This window comes from Stenella coeruleoalba, assembly GCF_951394435.1.
Source record: "Stenella coeruleoalba genome assembly, chromosome: 6".
Lineage (NCBI taxonomy): Eukaryota > Metazoa > Chordata > Mammalia > Artiodactyla > Delphinidae > Stenella > Stenella coeruleoalba.
In genome coordinates this window covers 122,240,329-122,259,497 of record NC_137151.1, presented here as the reverse complement: position 1 = coordinate 122,259,497, position 19,169 = coordinate 122,240,329, and positions in this window count along the sequence as shown.

Sequence of the window (19,169 nt, the reverse complement as noted above, 5' to 3'; positions counted from 1 at the left end):
GCAGCATCTTCAGCCCTTCAAGGAACTCCCAGGAGCCACCCGTGGGCTTGGGAATACAGGGCTCTCGCTGAGGCTCACAGGAGTTGGTGGTAATTTCCAAACACTTGTTTTCATGACTCACTCTTCCACCAAATTTTACATGATTGTTTCTAAAATACCACATATAACATCATCATAATAATTCGGTTGAATGGCCATTATCCAAGTCATTCCAAATGAACAGGATGAAACACTCAACATTTTTATGGGAAATTGCTTTCTGCACTGTACGTCTGTAAATAGGGAACATCAATAATGCAACGCTGAGGCCCGCACATTGAACAGGATGAGAACGGCATCTTATTGCAGTGGGTGTGATGAATAATTAATGCCTTGGCCATACTAAAAGGTAGATTCTGTTATTAAAATACATTGACATTTTCATTCATGACAGACACCCACTCTATGTTGGAATAATAACGACCAAATTATTTGTCCTCAAAAAAGAAGGATTTCCACATACGTCAGAGCAAAAAAAAAGAAAAGAAAAGGAAAAAAATACAAGCTGCTTTACACAGTGAATCATTTGTAATTATTTTTCAACTGTTTTGAATATGTGTTTCAATCTGGAGAGAGAGTCTAGTTACTTAAGGTGGGAAGGGCTCAGTCATTTAACTCAATGCTGAGGAAAAAATTCCTCAAAACCAGAACCTCAGTGTTCTTTAAATAAGTAGTTTGTCACTCTACTAGATAAGAAATGAAAAATTACTCATTACTCTCATGATAAAATGTAATAATTATCCTCTAAAAACCCTTCATAACTTAAAGGTCAACCACAACCGTGCAATGGTGTATCTTTTTTGCCGATAAATATTAAAGAGAAGTATTTCCCCAAGGCATTGTGAAATCTCTGTAACGTATGATCTATGACGTTATATTTCATAGAGAGCCATCATCTGTTTCACCCTAACTCTTTGAGTTATTTCCAATTTGTCTTCCATTTCAAATATTTTGGCCATGACCATGTTGTGTAGAAATCCTTGTGCTTTGAAATAATTTCTCAGGTTAGATTTCTAGAAATCTAATTAGTTTCGAGGAATGTTGGAAAAATTTATAACCTGACCAACAGTATAAGAGGGTGTTCATTTTGACAAATTCTCATGATTGTTTGGCATTTTCCATTTTTTTAAATCACTCATGGTTTGGTACATAGAATTGCACTTTAATATTGTTGTATGATTGTTTATAATTGTATATTTTCATTGTTTAAATTACTTTACTTTGGTCACTAGCAAAGCTAGGCATTTATCCAATTCTTTATTAATCATTTGTTTGTCATAATTTGTATATATTTCATCATGCATTTGTCCATTTTATTGACGTTTTAGTGTCTTTCTAGTCATGTGTGTGAGATATTTAAATATTAATGAGGTTTCCATTTTTTCATATTTGCTTGAAACACGTTAAAATTAGATGTCTAACTTTTCAGTTCTATTTATGGTGTGTTTTGACACATACGATTTGAATTTTGATTCAACTATATTGATCACTGTCTTTGAGATAAACTCTATTGTTTAAATTTGGGAAATCCTGTGACAATCACGGTTGGAGAAATATTTTTACTGTGTAATTCTAAATTGTTAACACTTTGACCTTTTGAACATAAACTTCACTAACCTAATTGAAATTTATTGTGCGGGATTTGTTAAGTCTGGATCTAAGTTGCTGTTTTATTTTGGTTTTTTTTTTTTTACAAATCACGACAAGTCATTTGACAAAAGAAGGATTCCATTTCTACCTGATTCATAGTTCCTTCTTCCTAAGAGATTACATTTCCTTACGAAGTAAAGTTGGCTTGTGGGCTCCCTAATGTACTACGTTCATAGGCTTGTCCGTACCCAGCTAATGTTATTACGCTACCTTTATTACAGGATCTCACTGGAAAGTAGCCCCTGACATCAGGAGCTGGCCGGGCACACACACCTGTCCGTGGGCTTCTCCACAGGAGAACATCACCATCAGACAAAGCCAGTCTGCGACCCCAATGCAGCAAGACCAAGACCGCCGCACGGTCCTCTCTGGATGCAGGTAAGAAGGTGCACATTGTCCAGACCACAAGAACGACACCCTCCTGCTGCACCCGCATCCCGGCTCGTCGGGGAGACCGCCTTCTCTTTGCCAGTTTCTGCTGTAGCCTTGCTCAGTCCAGATACAATTTCTTGTAATATCCAACCACTTTCTGACAGCACTCAGTTCAAAGCATTTAGTTGGGAAAAAATTAGACTCACCTGAACTAAATGTCTCATCTAGCTTTAAACTTAGTTTGATTCAAGATCTTAAAGGATCACTGGAGGAGGCGCTCAGTCTTTGGAGATAACGTCTCCCTTTTTATTTCTGGAGCCTCGCCTCCACTGGCTCCTCTCTCAGACCCCAGGCGCCCCCTGGTGGTGGAGAGAAGGTTCTCAGCTCCCACCTGAGGTCTGGGGGGCCCGCGTCCCCTAGCATATGGCTGTCTTCGTCCCCTCTCTGTGTGTTCTGCTGACCTCTGGAGACCAAGGGCTCGTGTTCTGTTCTCTGACAGCTTCTCAGGGCCCTGCTTTGTCCATGTGGCTTCCCCTTGTCTCTTGAAGAGCTGTTGGCCTCACTGAGTCTCTGCCTTGTCCGCCTCCAAATGATGCCAGGAGTCTCGTTCGGCCGCTGTGGTGGGCCCTTCCGCAGACCTGCTGGCCTCGGCCCCATGTCCCTGGTAACAGAGAGGCTCAAATGTTCAAACCTAGCTCGCTCTCTCTGATCGCGCTTCCCGGCCTCCTGATGTATGTTGAGCCGCATCTGTTGTCACGAGTCCCCCGAAGGGATCGGAGCCAGGACCCCTCCGCCCTGGATGCTTCTCTAAGCTTATCTAGCGCACCTTCCCCTGGCAGGCAGTTCTGGGAAAGGGAAATCAAAACCGCTCCCACCTGTGCCCTCCCAGGTCTCACAGGCAGCAGGGGGAGGGCTCCCCTTCCATGCCAGCCCAGGACCCGAGGCACCCAGCCTGTCTCCATCCTTTCTCACAGTCATGCAAGGCTGTGGAATGCCCTAGTCCTGTGAAAGCCTATTTTGAGTTTCATAAGCTGAAATTACCTTTTTCTCTTTGGATTCTCTCTATTTTCATGTTAATTCCCACCCTACCTGCCTCTCTCTCTGGGCGCCAGATAGAAGGATATCATGCTCAGAGAAAGACAAAAGAAAAAAACATTTTCATGGTGTTCAGGCTCTCTCTCCTGATCTGCTCACTCTTCTGATCCCCGTGGTGGGAGCGTCTGCTAGGGCAGGGGACCAGAGCAGGGATGGAAGTCTACACCCCAAACATCTCACACGGCAGCAAGTCGCTAAGTTAAAGTTAGAAGGAAGGGGGCACGTGAAAGCAGCCCTGCTTTCCTTCCTTTTCAATTTGGAAAGTTCTGTCTTCCTGATCCACCCAAGAGACATTTTCTCTATGACTCTTAATATGATTGACATACAAGCTCTGCGTAAACATGGTAACCAAGGCCCTATGTGAACTGACGCCAAAGAGCCGGGGTAGCTGCTGGCGGTGGCCCACCAGCCCCCGCCCCGCCACACACGCACGCACGCGCACGCGCACCCCTGAGTGTCCCTGAGCTGCAGTGGCCAGGTATCTGCCGGCTGACAGTTTCCTGCCTGCGGCCGGCTGCTCCTCTATCCACAAGGTGGCTTGGCACTGTGGCCTTGCTGAGTCCAAGCCCAGGGACCCCAGAAATTCTGGAGGTCTAAAGCCTCTCGGGTAAAGCCCCATTGGATGGGGTGGAGGAACTTCCCGGAAGGGTGGTTCACACAGCGACGCAGGGTTCGTCCCACCTGCCCAGGGAGGTAACACTGCATCGATGCGCCTTTTATCGGCTTCCTCGTGTCTCTGTCACCTTCCCCACTGCCTCCGTCACACTGCTCAGGATGACCCCACCCCACCCCCTGAGTCACATCCCTGTACTCAAGTCTTTGTGACTGGGTCTGCCCTCAGGGGACCCCAAACTAAGACATGGGCTGACAGCTAGCATCTGTCCACACAGTGAGTAAAGCACGGCCAAGAATCCTCAGGGATACAGAGGAGGGAGACTGACCCAGAACGCTGTCTGCAGGAACAAGTCTACGTACAGGTCAAATACGTAAAGTAGAAAAACGCAGAACTGCTGAGCTTGAAGGGGGAGGGTGTGCGGTCCACCGCGCCCACGCGTGTGGCGTCTGGTCACTTCTGGGACATGTGCAGTTGCTCTTATTTGACCCACTGACTTCTATGTCGTGCCACCCAGTCCCCGAGGGAGGAGACGAGATTGCTACCCCAGGCAGAAGCTGGCTCCGTGCAAAAGTGCACGCTCAGCTGGTTTGCCTTTCGGGTTGTGATTCTCAGAACACAAGTGAGACTTCAGGTGGCTGAATGGAGTGTAGAAAATTACAAGTCTTGGGTCTTATGTGGAAGTACGTACAACATAAGACGCTCCTAAGAAAATAAAAGAGTTTAGGCCGATGTAAAATATCCTTCATCGAAATTCTGGGCCTTCACCTCTTTAGAAATAGCCATTTCCCCGTTACTTTATCACGAAATGAAAGATCCCACTAGGAAATCTTCTTCGGACGAAATTCACTGATCCGATTTCTTTTGCTTGTTTCTCTCCTGCCCCTTCATTTAACTTTGAATGAGGTCTGCTCTGACCATCAGAACCTCCTCAGTTCATGCATATTCTAATAGGTGATCCATTATCACTCACGTGGCATTGCACGCTGCCTGGATGAGCTCTGGAAGGCCCATGAAGTGAAGTCTGCTCTCGGGACTGTCCCTAAGCGAAGGATTTGGGGGAACTTAAAAGAAGGTCTCTCCAAATATTCGGGTTCCCTGAGCTCCAGGCTCTTCTCCTATAATGCAACTCTTTGCACGTGCAGGTGTCGTTTGACCCTTTTCATGTCACCCTGTGGAACTGGGGCTTAGGTAACCAGCATAAAAATGCTAATACACTGGCTACTGTCATCACTCTGAGTAGTAAACTGTCCTTCACCTCAAAAAAAAAAAGAAGTTCTCTCCAGCTCCATGGAGAGGAGGAGTCTGTGAATATCTGGAAAAGCCTGAACACTGGAGACCCAGGAAAAGGCTTCCTTGCCATAAACCCAGCTTTTAGAGGAGACATTCCATTCTCACGTCTAATGAAATGGGGCACCTGACTCAGAAAGCAGACAGAGCCTCAGGATCCGCTAGGAGGAAAGATCCTAGGTGCACATCCACGAGCTGCCCCATTTATCGATTCTTCATTAGCTGCTGTGCAGAGGAAGGAGTTGCTGTTCATGTCGCCACTGTTTCAAATGTAGGGGAAAATGAGGAATGTTCGTCCAGCTGGTGGGAGAGGGGTCCTGTCTATGAGCAAAGCGCAAGGGTCTGGCCAGGTTTTGTGGTGCAGGGTCAAGGAGGCGGAAAAATGTTCTCTGCAGGTGCAATCGGGAACCGGGCTTGACCTATGTCAGAAGAACCCCAGCTCTTGAGCTACGGGTGACGAGCACACGACCTCAGAGATGAAGAAGGCTGCAAAGGTGCTTAGAGAGTTGCCTGGTCCAAACTCTCAAGTACAAATTATTCCCCAGAGGCACACAGGGCTGGTAACATTCCTCTGTGCTTCCCACACCGAGCCCCAATTATTTTGTTTTCTTTTTAACATTTTTTTAATAAAATTGATTGAGGTTTAATATATGAACAGTACAATTGTATCATTTGAAATACACACTTCAGGGACTTCCCTCGTGGTCCAGTGGCTAAAACTCCATGCTCCCAATGCAGGGGGCCCGGGTTCAATCCCTGGTCAGGGAACTAGATCCCACATGCCGCAACTAAAGATCCCGCATGCCGCAACTAAAGATCCTGCATGCTGCAACTAAGACCCGGCGCAGCCAAATAAATAAATACTAAAAAACAAAAACAAAAATAAAATACACACTTCTTTGAATTTAGCAGGTGTGTTGAAACTATTTTGAAACCACCACAACAATCAACATAAAGAACATGTCCATCACCACCAACTGTTTCCCTGACTCCTTTATGGTCCCTTCTTCCTCCCACCCAGGCAGATGCTCCACTGCTTTCTGTTACTGTGGGTTAGTTTGCGTTAAATTTGGATTGATATCAGGGGCAGGTCCTCTGACTTCGTCTTTTTAAAAAATTGTTTTGGCTAGGTCATTTGCATTCCAAAAAACATTTTTGAATTAGCCTGTCAATTTTCACACACACAAAATAAACCTGCTGGAATTTCGTGGAGATGAAGTTGAACGTATAGAATAATCTGGAAAAAAATGGGACACCACGCTGTGAACTTTTATAATAAAAGACAAATGAAACGGACAGAAACAGTTTACAGAACATGAAATGGCAGCCTGTTTTTCTCTCTGACTTCCTAGCACTAAGGGCTCCTGAAGAAACAGAGGTTGGGTTAGGTCTAGAAAATTCAGAGAGACCCAGAGGAAAACTGAGGAGCCAATGTACGTGTGTGTTGCATATGTGTATGAGTGTGTGGTGTTTGCAGTGTGTGGGTAGATTTTGTGTATGTGGGGGGTGTGTTTTTGAGTTGGGTGTGTGTAGTGTGGTGTGTCTGCATGTTGTGTGGGGAGCGTGTGTGTGTGTGTACGTGTAGCAAGCTTAAGTAAGCCCAGAAGCTTTGCTGGCCAAGTTAATTATCAGCAGGAGCTCTGCCTACCTGAAGTCAACTTGAACACACTTGGAGACCAAGGACGGGATGGGTGGGAAAGTTTCCTTTATTGTTCCCGTCTCCTTCCTCGTAGCCCACCCGGTGTCCATCTTTTACAAGAGCCCAGGAGCCCTCTGCAGCTGGTCTCCCATCGTCATCTTTCTTTTTCCTTCACTCTCCTACCTGAGTCCTGGTTTCCGCCACCCTGACTCCGTGTGGACCAGTAGTATATTCTGAGGCCAAGCTGGCAAGTCCACCTGGTCCTGGATCTCCATCATTTCCAGAGTCAAGCATACAGGACAGCCAATCATCTCTCTCACTGGTACTGACCACCTCCTGAGCACTTACCCCTTCCATCTTATGCTAAAATGGGCTGCGCTCCATCGGTCTGTCTCTGTCCCCTTGTGCATATGCTTATATGCACAAATACACCAGCAAACACAGACTTCCCAGCCACATAGATTTGAACACGGTCTCTGTCCCAATTGCTCTCCCAGAAGGGTACCCTGTCCTGGGAAGGGGGCTTGCTGTGTTGTCATGGCCCTTGGTTCTCCGGGGTCAGGTAAGTCACCTGGATCCTGGTAGTCTCAGCAAAGCCTCAGCTCCCATCCTGCAAATGGTGTCACCTGCCCACTTCTGAGAGGACTGTCCGTCCCTCCAGAGTGATTCTATGTCCCCCAAGAAGCTCAGGCACAACCTCCCTGGCCCCAGGTGTGCCCTGAGCCTCATACGGGAGCAAGGCTGTGGGAAGGGGATGCCTTCAGTCTAAAGGCAAAGCCAGGGATTGGTTTCCCAGCCTGAGTGTCCAGCGACATCCTCTTTCTTTGTCATTGTTCGGTCTCTAAACCCCAAATTACTCTTGGAGACTAAGGTCCAGAGCAGCTGCCTTCTCTAGAACTCTAGACGTCTGGAGCCCTCCTTAGCTGCTGCATTGCCCACCATTGGTTCTCTTTCTGGGTGCAGTTTGCAGGAGACGGTGAGTTTTGCTACAAGCAAGGTAAACAGGTGAAAAGTTCTCTTCTGTAAATGCACAGCAGTGGCTGCAGAAAGCTTCCTGCTCAGATTTTCTTGCGATTTGCGCTGTGCCCCATTCCCCCGATGACTTAGGTCTTGAGCAGCTGGGTTTATGGACGCTCAAAGGGACTGTCAATTTGATGGGGTCATCACACGCCCTTGTCCTGGTACCTAGAGCTGGTGTCACAGGAATTGCTCTTCCTTCTCTGAGAATAAAGGTTCCACCTTTTTGTAAAAAAGAATTTCCAACTTTCTATTAAGGACCTTAGAGATAGCTCTCTATGTTCCTCATCCTTTCTAGAAATTTTCCTGGAAATTAAAAAATTAAAGTCAGGGCTTCCCTGGTGGCGCAGTGGTTGAGAGTCCGCCTGCCGATGCAGGGGACACGGGTTCGTGCCCCGGTCTGGGAGGATCCCACATGCCGTGGAGCGGCTGGGCCCGTGAGCCATGGCCGCTGAGCCTGCGCGTCCGGAGCCTGTGCTCCGCAACGGGAGAGACCGCAACAGTGAGAGGCCCACGTACCGAAAAAAGAAAAAAAAATTAAAGTCATCGGTAAGTGCTAAATAAAATCTCCAAATCGCTGTTGGCGCTCTCTTCATTTCTTCTGTCCACCCTCCTTGATACATCTGGGGAATGTGGAATATTCCGCAGGAAATGTTGAAGCTAAATTTCATCTCAAGCCACTGGTGTTTCTGAAATCAGCAGTGACTTCTGAAGGTCCAGAGCCACTGCTTCAGAATGACATGACTCTGATTTTAGGGTTTGTAAGTAGCCCAGGGTGCAGACATGTCATGTGAGCAGTCCCTGGCCCCAATTCAAAAGTGCAGGAAATAGGATTTACTGTATTCTCTCACTTCATATCAATTTCTGTTTTGACCCTCAGTTCCACTGAAGTGAAGGAAATCTGTCCACCTGAGCCTCCCTCTTTTCTCCCAGATAGAACATAAGGCCTTTGGGAATTACATGTTACTAAGTGTTCTGCTGAGGATGGGGGGCAGGGCTCTCCGGATTTGGGCCATCAGCTCGGGCAGGCGTGCCCTCATCTGCCCAGGGAGACTGATCTGCACAGGCCGCTGCTGGCGAAGGGGGCTGGCCTGGCGCCAGCAGGGACCTGGCACCCACGGCTGGACCCGAGTGTCTGCTGACCATCAATTTACTGCATCACACGAAGGCCGTTCTGTAAGCATCAGGCAAACCTACTCCATAATCACGTCCAAACACAGACAAAACATGGCCATTGTCTAAGCCACAAAATGACTAAACATGCCCTCTGGTGGCTGCGTGCCTGACTGCTTCTTCTTGACTAGCTGTAGCTTGGGTCCCCCTTCATTCCCTCTTCCTTCCACATAGAGACACCCACTCATAGAATTGCACGGTTCCTGAGAGAATCCTATCCAGGTAGAGGTCCCACTTTCTCGAACCCTCCTCCAAATCACCCAGCACGGGCCCAGATTCTAGAATAAATCCTTTCCAGCGCCTCTTCCCGAGGTGCCCCACGGTTTCTCCGTTTAGGGCGATGAATCAACAAAGCCAGCTGTGTTCAACTACAGGTGTGTTCCTGGTGGTCCAGCCAGAGGGCACTGACGTTGCTGCCAAGATCTACCTGTCTACCCAGCTGGCTCCTTCAGTGTAACTCTCGACATCGATACAGCGGGACGACGTAGGCTTCTGTTTCAATGCCACCCTGGGGCACAGATACTTCCAAGGCTGGACTTCAGACAGCCCTTCCCGAGAGCCCCACGTTTGCACTCTCTTCATTTCTTTCCCATCTCCTTTGCCCCAGTCTGGAAGAATCTTTCCTGCCTCTGAGGAAACCTTACTCGTATTTCTCAAACATCTGGTCCACGCTCTGAACCCTTCCTAGTGTCCTAAGCACTTGGATTGTTAAAGAGAAGCTTGGTTCATATTTGGTTTTTTAACTGATGATTTTTACCCGTCGCATTCTTCTCCTTTAGCTCAAGGCTACATAGCTCTGCTTGACTAGGAGTTGGGATGGAGAGGGAGGTGGAAAATATGAAGATAAAAGAAAAAATGTGTATGTATAATTTTAGTTCCATTAGAATTTTTTCATTGTTCATTTAGGGGATTTAAAGGTTAGAGACAACAGTAGCAAACACTCAGGATAAATGTAATTTTGAGAAAAAAGCCTGGCTTTTTTCTTCTTTAATCAGTCCCTTTTCTACTTGATTTATTTCTTTTTAATGGAAATGTAATTGACATATAACATTATGTAAGTTTCAGGTGTTCAACCTGTTGATTTGCTATATTTATACATTGCAGTGTGATTGCCACCATAACACAGGTGCTAGCAGTTCTGTCACATTACATAATTATCTTTTCCTATTTGTGGTGAAAACAATTAAGATCTAGTCTCTTAGCAATACTACAGTATTGTCCTTTTTTTTTTTTTTTTTTTTTTTTTTTTTTTTTGGCGGTACGCAGGCCTCTCACTGTTGTGGCCTCTCCCGTTGCGGAGCACAGGCTCCGGACGCGCAGGCTCAGCGGTCATGGCTCACGGGCCCAGCCGCTCCGCGGCACGTGGGATCCTCCCGGACTGGGGCACGAACCCGCATCCCCTGCATCGGCAGGTGGACTCTCAACCACTGCGCCACCAGGGAAGCCCAATACTACAGTATTGTTGACTAGAGTCACTATGCTGTGCCTTTGGTCTCCAGAACTTCTTCTCCCCAATTCTCCAAACCCCAGCCCTTGGTAACCACCATTTTACTCTGATTTTACGAGTCCAGGACTCTGTTTTATAGATTCGACAAGTAAGTGATACCATATAGTATTTGTCTTTCTCTGCCTGATGTATCCCAGCATAATGCCCTCAAGATTCATCCATGCTGCTGCAAATGAATGGCAGGATTTTCATGTTTCTCAAGGCTGAATCAATGTTCCATTGTGTGATAGAGATTAGTCACATCTTCATGCATTCATCAGTTGACAGGCATTTAGGTTGTTTCCGTGTCTTGGCTATTGTGAATAATGCTGCAATGAACATGGGAGTGCAGATGTCTCTTCCAAATCTTATAAGAAAGCCTGATTTTTGATTGGTCAAGAAACGTTGATATATCTCTGTTGATAGAAATGATATTCAATCATCACAGTCCGCGGGTCACGCAAATATTCTGGCCACGGCTTTTGAAAGAAAAGGGACTTTTTTTTTTTTTTTTGCAGTAACTTCTTCAATTTCTTTAAAAAATAGGAGACAGAAGATGCAATGAGAGGAAATTGGCTCTGGGCATAGAAATATACGCAACTTAAATTTAGGCATGATGGGTCAGTTTGCTGGAATCACATGCTAGAAAAAATCAGGAGGTCACACGCCAGGAACTTCTGTGATGCGCAAACGAAAGGACGCTTTGCTTGAGTTCTGTGGGTTGTAAGTGGCGTGTCGAGAGCATTCCCTGGCATTCTCGATGTTCAGCAGAAAAGAGGGTCCTGTGATTCTGTGCAGTCACGTAGAGCTTGGGGTTGGGGGAGGATGGGGAATGTGGTTATGTGGTTCTGGGAAGATAGCATAGAAGTTGGCTGGAAGCAGTTTTAAATAGACATTTTATGAGAAGGGAGAGTGAAAAGTCTATTCATATTATGTCTTTATATCAGCAATAAAAGAAATTAATCATTGTTCAAATTCTTCTTCCTTCACATCCAGTACTTGTGAAGGATCTCATTACGAAAGACCTATAGATATTTGAGAACTGGGTCTTCTAATGGCCCATCTTTAATCCCGGTTCTTTTCTGCACCTCCATACTCAAATCTAACAAAATGAGTGCAAGTGTGAATCCGTCTTACTGAATCCCAATAACTCATTAAAGCTTGTGGTAGGTTCTAGAAAATTGCTCATTTTCCTCTCTGTTTGCCTGAAACACTGTTTATTCTTGCTGTCCTACTAAGAATTCTCAAAAGACTCAGTGAACATGTATCACATTTTTGTCAAACCCAACTATGTTTTTCCAAAATATTTTTAAATTAGTCATAATTCACTGGGTAGTCTTTGTAATTGACCCCTGGCCATGGAATCAATGTCTCCAGCTAGGAAAATAAACATTCCAGCTGCCTTCAGTATGGGGCAGGAAACCATTAGCCTGTCACAGTGTCCTATTTCATTGGCATCAACTTGAATTTAATGGTAAATTACAACGAAATACCAACAGGACGACTTATGTCACATTCAATAACTACCCCGCCACCCCGGAGCCTGTGCAGCTGTATCCTGCTGACTTGACTTTGAATTTGACTCCCTGGCATGATGTAGTTTGAAAGGCAAGGCCCAGCTCCCCCAATTAACAGTATCAGAGAAAAGCCCAGTGGGACCATGCCAGGATCTCCTGAACACTTGATAGAAGACCTCCCTTAACTCAGTCCCCTTCAGTGATTGTCTGCACCATCCACGTCTGGGTTCTTAAACCTGAAATTATACCGGGACTCTAAGCTCTCCTCAAAGCCCATTCTGTGGACTTACCTTGCAGAATGCTCATCTCCTACCTGGGCAGATAAAGACATTTAGACACCTTGAGTACAGGAAGGTAAGTCCCTGCATGCCGGATGTCAGGACAGTACAGATAACACCAGACTATACAGCAAGACACACTTTCCAACATTTAAATAGCTTCTTTCTAGACTTTCTGACTTCTGTGTAAGTTACTCAAGCTAGAATCTTCTCTTGGTTCTGCTGGTGCCCCAAATACAGGGGGGTTCTACTTATTCTCACATAAGCATTTTTTATTATATGACATACTTAAATATTATTTTAACAGTTATAGGATAGTCTATACGTATTTTGTTCTTATTCATTTAATAAATATTTATTGAGTATGTGGGTATCACTGAGCTGGTAATGAGGACAAAAAGATAAACGGAAAGCATCCCTGTCATGAAGAATTCACAGACTCTGGGGGGGAGACGGGTTATCACAGTGTCATGAGGTTGAGAATATTAGAGATTTGAACAAGAAACCCTCAGTGCTCCCAGGGGAGGTAGAAATACAGAGAGCTTTCTGCAGGAGATAAACCATCATTTATATAGCCATATTTCTGAGTTTGGACATTTAGGTTATTTCCATGATTAGAAAAGCTATGAAATGTTGTTAAAATTAATATTTGGAGCATACATTTTTGGGAATGTTGATTTTCATTCTTTATGGTAGATTCGTCACAGTAGACATGACCGCTGGTCCGCTTTTCAGAAGCAGCGTGTAATCGCTGCCTTGTACTTTGGAGAGCATTGAACAAGACACAACTCTGAAAACCACCTCGACGTCGCTTAAACTTACATTTCTTTGATTATCAGGCACATTGTGACCTTGGTTCCATATTTTTCATCATTTTTATTTCCCTTTTCGTAAGTTATTTGTGAACATCATCAGCATGTTTACCTCTGGGGTTTCCACTGTTCATCTTGTTGACACTTATGAACGCAGAGTGTATGAAACTATTAACTTTGTCTCATAATTATTGCAAATGTTGTTCCCTAGTTTGTTGACTGCTTTTTAATTTTAATAGCCCGTGCTTTTCGGGAATGTACCTGCTTGAGGATGACAATAAGATGAGAATAACAGTAATAAAACTATGTTTCTTGGACCCACCTGGCCCTCTAATCCAGGACCTTCTGTATATCAGGAGTAGCCATCTATTCAGGCTGCTGTGTGTATGTTCTGAGTTCCTGGGTCCTTCTAACGGTGAAGAATAATCCATCTTCCCTGTGGACCCTATATATTGTGTTACACAGCCTCTATAGTCTGAAGATAAGACTAGACATCTGTATTTTGAGAATGTTCTGACAGTCATTCTTAATTAAGAACTACTGGGCTAGAGCTTAAAACTAACAGAATATGAGAAAATTCAACACAGAGAATGTCAGATCCTGCATTGAACAAGAACTCCAACAATACAGTAAAGATATGGTGCCCATGACTTAGCTCCTGCTACATGTCAACAGCCTTGGCGTTTAGCTGAGAGGATGCTCCGCAGGGGTCCATGGAGAGAGGTGGCTGTCAGCCCTGCTGATTTGATGTCAGACTAAGTGGACAGAAGCACAGTGTTGGTATGTGGGTGCCGATGGCTTCGACATGATAAACTGATAAATAATTAATAGCAATAATCAGAAGCCTCAGGGTGCCTAATTTTGGCTCAATAGAAGGAAAAATAAATTTTCTTGCCATCTGAGCAGCTAAAAGATGGAATGAGCTACCTCGGGAGGTAATGAGTTCCCTGTCATGCAAGGTGCTGAATGGAGGCTGCAGGGCACTTGGAATGACATCACAGAACACACCAGAATGAACATCAGTGAGTCTAGGGCCACTCCACCTCCTTCTTTTAAGACTCTACCAACCCCATCACGGAAGGAAATGACTAGGGCTTAGCCAACATTTCCTTGTTTCCCTACTTGGGATCATTAACTACTCCTTCCATAGTACATTACAGAGTTATTTCTGGGATCAATGTCAAGCTCATTGAGTTACAGTTTGCAAAAACTCATTTTATTTGCCTTTTGGGAGAAATAAAACTGGCAGTTGCTGGTACCCAGCCCCCTTTATCCCTGGTCTCTGCAATGCCTCAAAGATGCCCCATGTCCACAGTCTACCTAAAACCCTCCGTCGACCGTCTGTGCAAACCTAGTCCTTCCCATCTTCATGGGGTGCTTTCATGGCCTTTAAAACCCAAAGGAATCTGCTGGACAATTTTATACAGATCGCCATTAACTGTGGCCTAAATGCTTGTATAATATGGCTTAGACCAGGAGCCTGAAAGGCCTGCCCAATGGACTTCCCTGGTGGGCCAGTGGTTAAGACTCTGTGCTCCCAAAGTAAGGGGCACAGGTTCGATCCCTGGTCGGGGAACTAAGATTCCGCATGTTGCACAGCACGGCCAAAAAAAAAACTAGCTGAAAGGCCTGCCCCACTCCAAGATGTGCTGGTGAGTGGTTCCCAGAGAAATGGCCAAGGAATATAGCCTGCTAACGGTGACACCGAAAACTGACTAGAAGTAAAGCTTCCCCAAGAAGAAGCCATTCTTCCAGTACACTCGCCAGGTGCTGGGAAAATGGACCTTCGCAGCAATTTATTTGTAAAAGAGTCTTAAGCAAGAGGTGCGGGGAGCCTCTGGGTGCTTTGGGAAAGCTGGTGAAGGTGGTCTCCACGTGGGGGCAGGAGGCTGACTGCCTGAGGACTCACCTGTTAGCAGTTCTTAAAGGAATGATGAGTCCTCGAGGCAAGGAGTACCTCAGGTGGATTACGGTACGCGGGCCTCTCACTGTTGTGGCCTCTCCCGTTGCGGAGCACAGGCTCCGGACGCGCAGGCTCAGCGGCCATGGCTCACGGGCCCAGCCGCTCCGCGGCATGTGGGATCTTCCCGGACCGGGGCACGAACCCGTGTTCCCTAGCATCGGCAGACGGACTCTCAACCACTGCGCCACCAGGGAAGCCCTCAGGTGGATTTTTAATCAAGGAGACACCAGGTCAGTTTTCAGGAGAGTCAGGAGATTAGGGGTAGAGGCAAAGGTGGACAGCTAGCTTTGGAAACACGGGCAGGGGTAGGGATGGGGGTGGGGATGGGTACCCAGTGACAGGAGTGGAGGGAGTGGTGATATAGATGAGGTGGAAGAGGTTGAGAATTACTTATTCAGTGGTCTTTCCTCTAGGGAAGAAAATGCAAATGACCTGATGAGAGTGTAGGGGTTAGATGATGCTTCCTTGGGCTTCCCTGGTGGCGCAGTGGTTGAGAGTCCGCCTGCCGATGCAGGGGACACGGGTTCGTGCCCAGGTCCGGGAAGATCCCACATGCCGCGGAGCGGCTGGGCCCGTCAGCCATGGCCGCTGAGCCTGCGCGTCCGGAGCCTATGCTCTGCAACGGGAGAGGCCATAGCAGTGAGAGGCCCGCGTACCGCGAAAAAAAAAAGCTAAAATCTAGTAAGTGTTTCTAAACGCCAGATATTTATTATAGTGGGTAGAATCGTGTCCACACCCCGACCTCCATCAAACAAATGTATGTTCAAGCCCTGACTCCTGGGCCTTGTGAATGTCAACTTATTTGGAAATAGGGTCTTGGCAAATGTAATCAAGTTAAGTTGAGGTCATACTGGATTAGGATGGCCCTAACCCAGTGAGCGTGTCCTTATAAGACAAGGGACATTTGGGCTCACGCACTGAGAAGATAAAGGAAAGAAAGCCATGCGAACACAGGCAGAGATGGGAGTGATGCGTCCAGCAGCCAGGGAGCTCTAAGGGTTGCTGGGAACCCCCAGGGGCTAGGAGAGACACACAGAACAGATTCCCCCTCAGAGCCTCCAGAAGGAACCCCGCTGCTGACACCTTGATTTTGGACTTCCAGCCTTCCGTTCTCTCCATGAGAGAATGAATTCCCTTGGTTTTAAGCCCCCTAGTGTGTGCTGATTCGTTTTGACAGCCCTAGGAAGTGAATACACCTGTTTAGCATTCACGTGGTGACTGTCTGCAGTTGCTGTGCTGAAGAACGAGTAGAAGGTGAAGGAGAGGAAACAATTTGCCAAGCAGCACTGAGGACCCAGGTGAGATGGGAGACCAGACACTGCTGTTGGCGTGAGGGGCCTTGGGGATGGATGGTTTCCTGTCAAGCTGCTCCTAGGTGGGTAGCCAGCCTGGAGAACACAGACGCTTGGAACGTGCTGGAGCTGGAGACTGGCGAGACAGACTGGGGAGGGAGAAATGGGAGTAGGCTGTGTAGACGTGAGTTCAGGGTCCAGGCTGTGAAGGTGGGATGTGAGCTGGGGCTTCCGGCGGGAGTGAGGGGGTAGGAGAGGGCCAGGGCCAGCTTCCCAAGTTCACCATGGCGGTCGGTGGGTGGGAATACAACGCAGGCGCTGTCCTTTGCTTGGTCGCTCAGGGACAATCACCCTTCTGACCCCTTTACTCCTCCAGCTATGTTGCCAACACCCTTGCTCCCTGTGCACTGGCGCCAAATAGAAATACAGAGACGGAGATTCGGAGGAAAAGAAATAGAGAGGCTTTTATTTCTCTGCCAGGCAAAGGGAAGACGCAGCAGGCTAGGGCCTCAAGAACCGTGCCCCCCTTCCTGGGGAATTACAGGGATTCTTACAGGGGGAATTCACAGTCAGAAGTGAGTGATAAGGATCAAAATGGTGAAGGTCTTGCATTCTGCTGCTTCTTGCATTGTTTCAAAACAGTCACGGCTGGCGTCAGGCAGCCCGATAATTGGGTCCAGAGCCCGGTAATTGGGTCTGTTAGTCTCTGGGCTATCCGCCTGCGACCTCTTTTCTGAAATGCAAACAACTACAAGGGGTGATTTGCTGCAAGAGATTACAGGGAGAGTAAATACCAGGTGCAGGACGTAAATTACACAGAATTAGGGGTGACAGGTTAGTTTTGTGAAGGACAAATCTAGTCACAGACACTACAGATTAGTAACAGTTAAAATAAAACGAGGATTGATGAACACTCTCAGGTCAGTTTACGTTTCTCCTCTAGCCTGTTCAGGGTCCCCTTTACTGTCCTTGCTCTCAGCAGAGGAAAAACTTCATTTCTATTTTTTGTTGCAATAGCGAATGCCCAGCTCAAACCAGCAAAGCATGCCCTTGCCCTCACATTCCAGAGTCTTCGGGGCTGCAGGTCTGGAAACCGGAAAGCTGCCAGCAAGAAAACCCCTTCCTGCAACAGAGCAACCTGAACTTCCAATGAACAGACAAAAGGTATCATCTATTGCATGAACTTGCTCTTTGTCTAAACGCCTTCTCCCTGGTGTGAAGCTTTAGGGGATAAAAGAGTCCCCCAAAGACCTATAACTCCCTTGTCCAAAACGGATCTGCTCTCCTATTGGTGTCTGGCAACAAGATAGAGAATTACATTGGTGATAAAAATAAAGGAAGCTGTTTATTCCAGACTTAACATCATTGTTTGCTGCTAAACGTTTGTATTCTTGTGTTTTGTATTGCTAGGTGTATAACTGGGCAGCATGCAAATTAGGCCAGATAATGAGCTGTAGTTTCGTTGACTCCAAAAGGAGCGTATTTGTAATGAAAACGGGTGTTTAAGTAGAATTTTCAAAGCTACTGAATAACACAAAGGAATAAATTACATGTTTTAGGAAGAGGAACGTTGCTCACTTCAATGAGCACGTGCAGCAGTGGGCCTTGGAATTTCTGGGCATTTCTTGCCCCTGACGCTGGTTTAAGTGCAGAAACAGAGTTTGCAAGCTTCTTCCAGGGCTGAACAGTAATGCATTCAGGCATGTCATTAGCAGCAGGCCAGCCATGGATTTCCTAACATTTTCTTCAAGAGAGGAAAGAGGGGCTTCCCTGGTGGTGCAGTGGTTGAGAGTCCGCCTGCCGATGCAGGGCGCGTGGGTTTGTGTCCCGGTCCGGGAAGATCCCACATGCCGCGGAGCGGCTGGGCTCGTGAGCCGTGGCCGCTGAGCCTGTGCGTCCGGAGCCTGTGCTCTGCAACGGGAGAGGCCACAGCAGTGAGAGGCCCGCGTACAGCAAAAAAAAAAAAAGAAAGAAAAGAGAAACTTCTCTTTTGACTAGCTTCTGATTAGCCTGCTCCGAGCACAGCTTTAGTGAATCATTAAGGGGGCAGGATTCACACTCAGGGCAGGGCTCCAAGGAGCTGGAACAAAGGAGGGTGTTTCTAACATGTGCTCGCTGTGCCCTCAGCGGCCCGTAGGGGCAGCAACCACGGGGATGCTCAGGCCTGCCTGAGCCCTGGGTCCCTTACCCATGGGGACAAAGTCGAGGCTCCTTCAGGAGGCTCCTCTGAGTTCCAGGTGCTTCACCGAGCGTGGATGAAGTGACTGTGGGAGATAGACAGGATGGGCCTGATTTTTGCCCAGGAGGAAGGTAAGGCTTGAAGAGTTCGGTCCGAGGACTTGGTGGAGGCTTGAGAATATGAAAAGGAAGAGAACATGAGAACCCCAGTTTCCTGGAGGCAGTAGGACAGGATGAAGTAGGAAAGATGACAACCCAGAAGGGAGGAGGCCCGCCACTCACCCCCAGGACCCCTTGTTCCGCCCACAGTGGAGTGTTTGTGCCTCGAGTTGGTAGCACAGGACAGGCAGACGCAAAAGGAGGCATCAGCATTTCAACCCTGGATTATTGACTGTTTTCAATCCCATTGAACTTGACCTTAGGAGCTGCCCATTAAGTGATTCGTCAGAACACAGGTTTTCAAACGACTCAGTGGGGAGGGCTGTCTGGGGCCCCCTCCAGGGAAAAAAGAGAGAGATTTCTGGAGCTGGGACTGGCCTGGGTGGTGCTTGAAGGCAGAGCCAGCTGGCTGGAGAGACTGGAGGAAACAAGGGGTCTCTTTGGTCCCTTGTCTACACACACCCTGTGGGACTGGCTACAGCCCCCTGCCTGCAACACACCAACCCATCCGGTCACCTGCACTGATTGCTATTGCCTGATCTTAACCCCGCCCCACTCCCCATTCTGCAGGACTGAGATCCTGAACCTCTGGCCTG